Source organism: Salvelinus namaycush, chromosome 8 (genome assembly GCF_016432855.1).
Source record: "Salvelinus namaycush isolate Seneca chromosome 8, SaNama_1.0, whole genome shotgun sequence".
NCBI lineage: Eukaryota > Metazoa > Chordata > Actinopteri > Salmoniformes > Salmonidae > Salvelinus > Salvelinus namaycush.
In genome coordinates this window covers 54,214,981-54,222,082 of record NC_052314.1, presented here as the reverse complement: position 1 = coordinate 54,222,082, position 7,102 = coordinate 54,214,981, and positions in this window count along the sequence as shown.

The window sequence follows — 7,102 nt, the reverse complement described above, 5'->3', positions numbered from 1 at the left end:
TGTTGACCATGACAGTTTACAATCTAAGGTAACACCAAGTAACTTAGTCTCCTCAACTTGTTCAACAGCCACACCATTCATTACCAGATTCAGCTGAGGTCTAGAACTTAGGGAATGATTTGTACAAAATACAATGTTCTTACTTTTAGAGATGTTGTGGGGCAACACAATGGCCATTTATGTGGCAATCATATTGTTATGAATACTTCTGACCAGTTGTGTTCATCATTTCAGCTCTTGATTAGTTGCGAGGAATGCAGAATGATTTGATTGTACCTAAATGTTTTGTGGGGAGATTGTGTGAGTATACAGTACAATATGTTCAGAATTTCACATATCATAGAATGGAGTTGCATTCTGAACCTATAGATTGGAAGTCCCCAAGTTCTCATTCAACCTGTCAGTCATCTTTGTTGTCGATGCCGTATGCTGTACCAAATATACGTCCCCAAAAATGTTCTACTTGCATTAATATTTTGATTTACTGGTATACGCCCACACCATTCTGTTGTTGGGGTACACCTAAACCATTCCAACACATAAAAGCTGCTTTTTAATATACTCAATTATCATTTTTGGGAAGGAAAACTATTTCACTCTCAAGTAATTCTAGGTCATATTTCATAGATATCTGGAAACACTGGGCAATTACTTTATGCTGGAAACACTGCTGGGAGAGAATTCGGATGCAAACAGACCTCTACAGCTTCCCATGGGAGAGCATCCTTGGTAGTATTGAGGAGTAAACCTCAACCCTTTTAAGATGGGTAGATTTTTATAAATAATTCCCAATGATGTGATCATTTCATACTGTTCATAAATTTTAAAAACCCTGTGTGTCATCATTGGGTGGCTGTGTTCTCATATATGCATATGTACATTTGTTTTGGTTTTAGAATTTCCTTGGGATATCTGAATAACAAACATACAATTACTGATCAAAGTCATGTATAAAACATTACATAATGTATTACAATCAATTTTAATTTATACGTAGTGTGTCCGGGGATGTGTAGTGTAGGTGCATGTCCTGCTGGATTAGGATTAGGATTTAGTGAGGACTCATTAGTTGGAGAGAGTTTACACTATTTTCAGCAGAAGGGGGGATAGGACAGACCTGAGCACACCTTTTTTGAGGTGACTCAAAACCAGTTTCCATTACATCAGCCTTCATCATAATGATGTCATCAAGGCTGTTCTTTAAACTATAAAAGCTGTAGCAATTCAGGATTTTTGGAGAAGATTGGAGGGACACCCTTGGAAGAATATACTATACTCAGGTGTATCATCACAATTGAAGAGCAGTGTTGAACTGCCCAGCACCTTTTTTGGAGCAAACTGAAAAACCTACATCCATAACCACATTTTGGGGGTAAGTCTGTTTTTAATTTAGTTATGTATTTTATTTCTTATTTAACCAGGCAGGACAGTTAAGAACACATTCTACTTTACCATTTTTTGGAGGATATTGACGTCAGGTACTTGGCCTAAACAAATATTATTTTATCCAGACCTGGGACTATTCTGGTTTGTGCTGGGTTTCTGTTGTCTTGACAATGGGGAGGCCAACTGAAAAAAGTGTAATAACTAAATTGATCAATGAATGGATGAAATTGCTACCCAATACATATATTTTATTTATTAACCTTTATTTAACTAGGCAAGTTAACTAAGAACAAATTCTTATTAACAATGTCAGCCTAGGAACAGTGGGTTGACTTCCTTCTTCTGGGGTAGAACGACAGATTTTTACCTTGTTAGCTCAGGGATTCGACCCAGCAACCTTTCGGTTACTGGCCCAACGCTCTAACTGTCACGTTCCTGACCTGTTTTCTGTTGTTTTGTATGTGTTTAGTTGGTCAGGGCGTGAGTTGGGTGGGTATTCTATGTTGTGTGTCTAGTTCGTCTGTTTCTATGTTCAGCCTGATATGGTTCTCAATCAGAGACAGCTGTCAATCGTTGTCCCTGATTGAGAATCATATATAGGTGGCTTGTTTTGTGTTGGGGATTGTGGGTGGTTGTTTCCTGTCTCTGTGTTTATGTTCTGCACCAGATAGGACTGTCTCGGCTTTCACGTTTGTTGTTTTGTAATGTTTGTTAAGGTTCATCGTTTATTGTTTAATTAAACATGTTGAACACTAACTGCGCTGCATTTTGGTCCTCTCCTTCATCCCAGGAAGAAAGCCGTAACACTAACCACCAGGCTACCTGCCACCCCAATTCACTGTGTAACAAATCATATTTTTAAGATTTTTTTTATGAAACAATAGTTTAACCAGAGATTAATACCAAGACAAAGCACTCATGGATGACTTTGTTTGAAAAGTGAAAATCATAGATCCCAAACGTTGTGCAATAACAGAAAAAAATTGTGAAGGGCAGTTACTATAGTGATCTCCTATATTTAATTAGTCATTGTCATTCTGTTTGTCATTATTTGTCTTTTACCTTATGAATGACATTGTCCTAATGACTTCACCCTTACTCTGTGATTATAGAATAATAAGAAAAACGTTTGAAGATGAATGCGACAATTATCACAGTTCTTCTTCTGATTATAGGTAAGTTGATCCAGTCTTTAAATTGTAAATAATTTGAAATTGCTAAAATATATTCTAAAATTTATTCTTTAATTTACAACAGCATCAGGTAATTCACAAAGCACAATAACTAATGCCCTCACAACAACCACAGCTGTTGCCACGACAACCACAGCTAAACCAGGGATCACCACAACTGCTGCCACAACAACCACAGCTGCTGTAACTACAGCCACAGTAGCCGCCACCACAACTACAGCTGCCGTAACTATCACAGTTGCTCCCACAACAACCACAGCTGCTGCCACGTCAACTACAGCAGCTGTCACGTCAACCACAGCTGCTGTCATGTCAACCACAGCTGCTGTCATGTCAACCACAGCTGCTGCCACAAGAACCACAGCTTCTCCGACTACAACAACAGCTGCTGCCCTTTCCAACCACAACTGCTCCAATTACAACCACAGCTGCTGCTACGACAATCACAGCTGCTCCAACTACAACTACAGCTGCTCCTAAAAAAAACACGGTTGCCACCACAACATCCATTTTTGCTGCATCAACAACCACAGCTGCTGCCTCCAGTGGAATATGCTTCAAGACAAGTCTTCTCACAATCTGCCTGGCTGTGATGTCATATCTGCTTCACTCATACCGGTAGACGAATCATCATCTTGATAGCATACCTCAACATACACATATCAAATCCTACACTTGTAATCAGTTTATAAAAGCAATAAGGCACCTCGGGGGTTTTTGGTATACGGCCACTCCGCGTGCCTAAAAACAGCCCATAGCCGTGGTATATTGGCCATATACCACACCTCCTTTGGCCTTATTGCTTACATATATAATGAAAATAATATTTATTTTGAAGACGGTAAAGATTCCTATAGAGAACATGAAATAGCTGTATGATCTTGTAAAACAACTGCTGCTATGCTGTTCCCTTAACCCTTAAGTAATCATCCTTGTAGTCACAGCAATAACTTATTTATTTTGGATTTATTATAACTCAATATTTTATTTTGTGATATTTTGCACCTCACTTTAATTCAGTATTAAACAAAAATGCTTTGAATACTTTGAATAAATGAAGAAGAATGTATTAGGTATGTATTTATGTATTTAAATATGTATTTATTTTCTGTATTGGATTTCTAATGTATTTGATGTATTAAAATGTACTGTATGCCATTTGAAGTGACATTATTATAACACGTGAATAAGCTGTATGACATGAAATGTGGAAGATTTTTTATAAACAGTGCATTACGAAAGTATTTTTCCCACATTTTGTTATGTTACAGCCTTATTCTAAAATATATATATTTTTAAAGAAATTCTGATCAATCTACACACAATACCCTATAATAAAAAAACAGGTTTAGACATTTTTGCAAATGTATTAAAAATAAAAACAGAAACACATTTTGTACATAAATATTCAGACCCTTTGCTATGAGACTGGAATTGAGCGCAGGTGCATCCTGTTTCCCATTGATCATTCTTGAAATGTTTCTGCAACTTGATTGGAGTCCACCTTTGGTAAATTCAATTGATTGGACATGATTTGGAAAGGCACACACCTGTCTTTATAAGGCCATACAGTTGACAGTGATTGTCAGAGCAAAAACCAAGCCATGAGGTGTAAGAAATTGTCTGTAGAGCTCAGAGACAGGATTGTGTCGAGGCACAGATCTGGGCAAGGGTACCAAAAATGTTCTGCAGCATTGAAGGTACGTAAGAACACAGTGGCCTCCATAATTCTTATATGGAAGAAGTTTGCCAAAAGGCACCTAAAGGACTCAGACCATGAGAAACAAGATTCTCTGGTCTGATGAAACAAGATTAAACTCCTTCTCCTGAATGCCAAGCGTCACGTCTGGAGGAAACCTGGCAACATCCCTTCGGTGAAGCGTGGTGGTGGCAGCATCATGCTTTGCTGATGTTTTTCAGCGGCAGGGACTGGGAGACTAGTCAGGATCGAGGGAAAGATGAAAAGGAGCAAAGTACAGAGAGATCCTTGATGAAAACCTGATAGTGAGCGCTTAGGACCTCAGACCGTGGTGAAGGTTCACTTTCCAACAGGACAACAACCCTAAGCACACAGCCAAGTGTCAAAGACTCTCTCCCCCGGTCATATAGAAAGAGAGGGGAGATAAACCTATGGAACAAAGAGCTTTTCTTTGTTCAACTCCTTTTCCACAAAATTGGAGGATTAAACAATATTTCAATTTTTGAGAATGTGGGAATGGTCCGTGGGTATTTAAAGAACAATCCTGTCGAAGTTGTTTAATTTTGTGACATCTGGAAGGACGGGAGCACAGAATAACGGTAGCTTTGGAAGTGTACATTTCTCAGTTATTAGTTTTCTACTTGAATGTTGTGTAAAATATATGATTGAATATGAAACTATTTGTGAGAAGATGTAATGTCATGTTGGCCTTCTAAACGAGATACTTGTTTAGTTATAGAGTTTTAACCTCTAATTCCTCCCAAACCCGGATCCGGGAGCACCCCCATCAGTAAAAAAGCTGACTAGCATAGCCTAGCATAGCGTCACAAGTAAATACTAGCATCTAAATATCATTAAATCACAAGTCCAAGACACCAGATGAAAGATACACATCTTGTGAATCCAGCCATCATTTCTGTTTTTTAAATGTTTTACAGGGAAGACACAATATGTAAATCTATTAGCTAACCACGTTAGCAAAAGACACCACTTTTTTTACTCCACCATTTTTTTACTGCATCAGTAGCTATCACAAATTCGACCAAATAAAGATATAAATTGCCACTAACCAAGAAACAACTTCATCAGATGACAGTCTGATAACATATTTATTGTATAGCATATGTTTTGTTAGAAAAATGTGCATATTTCAGGTATAAATCATAGTTTACCATTGCAGCCACCATCAGAACTCTCACCAAAGCGACTAGAATAACTACAGAGAGCAACGTGAATTACCTAAATACTCATCATAAAACATTTCTGAAAAATACACAGCGTACAGCAAATGAAAGACAAACATCTTGTGAATCCAGCCAATATTTCAGATTTTTTAAGTGTTTTACAGCGAAAACACAATATAGCATTATATTAGCTTACCACAATAGCCAGAAACACAACACCATTTACCAGCAGCAAAGGTTAGCGATCGTAACAAGCAAGCAAAAGATATATAATTTGACTAACCTTCATAAACTTCTTCAGATGACAGTCCTGTAACATCATATTACACAATGCATATAGGGTTTGTTCGAAAATGTGCATATGTAGCGGCACAAATCGTGGTTATACAATGTGAGTAGTGGCCAAACTGCAAGCAATCTGTCCGGCGCCATCTTGGAGAGGCACCTAATCTAATCGAAAACTATTCATAAACTTGACTAAAAAATACAGGTTGGACAGCAAATGAAAGATACATTAGTTCTTAATGCAACCGCTGTGTTAGATTTTTAAAATTAACGTTACTGCGCATACAGCGTGCGCTAATGCGAGACCGCACAGAAATTCATGGCGGAAATATTATTTAACATTTGTCAACATAAATACGAATTAACAGCATAAAGACTTCTTACTATTTGACGAGCTTCCATCAGAATCTTGGGCAAGGTGTCCTTTCTCCAGAACAATTGTCTTTTGGTTGAAAAATGTCCCCTTCTCCTGTAGAATTAGCAGCTAACGCTAGCTATGTGCAGGAGAGGTGTCCAACTCGTGAAAGCGCGTCACAAAGAAATCCCAGGAAATCGCAATAAACTGATATAAACTGCTATAAGTCGGTTTAAATTAACTACCTTATGAAGTTTTTAAGACAAAAATCAAATTAAATCAGAGCCGGAGATATAGAACTGCTAAAACGAAAGCTTTTCAGGACGCCATTGTGATGTCCCTCCTGCGCCAGGCGCCCCGTTGAAAAGGTCGGACCTTCCGTTCCACGGGCATTTATAGTGCCCCAGATGGTGCAATCCACTCCATTCAAATTCTCACCGCTTACTGACATCTAGAGGAAGGCGTATGCAGTGCATGTAGCCCCATAGCTTACATGGGAATTTATAAACTGACCCCAGAACAGAGACCTCGATTTCAGAAATCTCACTCCTTGACAGGAAGTGTGCTGCAGAATGAGTTCTGTTTCACTCAGAGAAATAATTCAAACAGTTTTAGAAACTAGAGAGTGTTTTCTATCCAATAGTAATAATAATATGCATATTGTACGAGCAAGAATTGAGTACGAGGTAGTTTAATTTGGGAACGAATTTTTACAAAGTCGAAATGGCGCCCCCCTATTGACAAGAAGTTAACTAGTCAGTGGCCACACCCCCGTGAGCCCAGACATTACATCAGGCGTCATAGAACTGCTCCTTTCTCCACAGAGTATAAAACCCACTTCCTACAAAATATATAAAAAAATATATAAATATACTGTATAAGTCAGAGAATGCCGGGGTGGAGTCCCCACATTGGAATGGCTACAGAATAAGAGCAAATCTTAGACGTATAATTAATAGTCTGCAGCTGGAAATTTCGTAAGACAACCAGAGACTTTCTG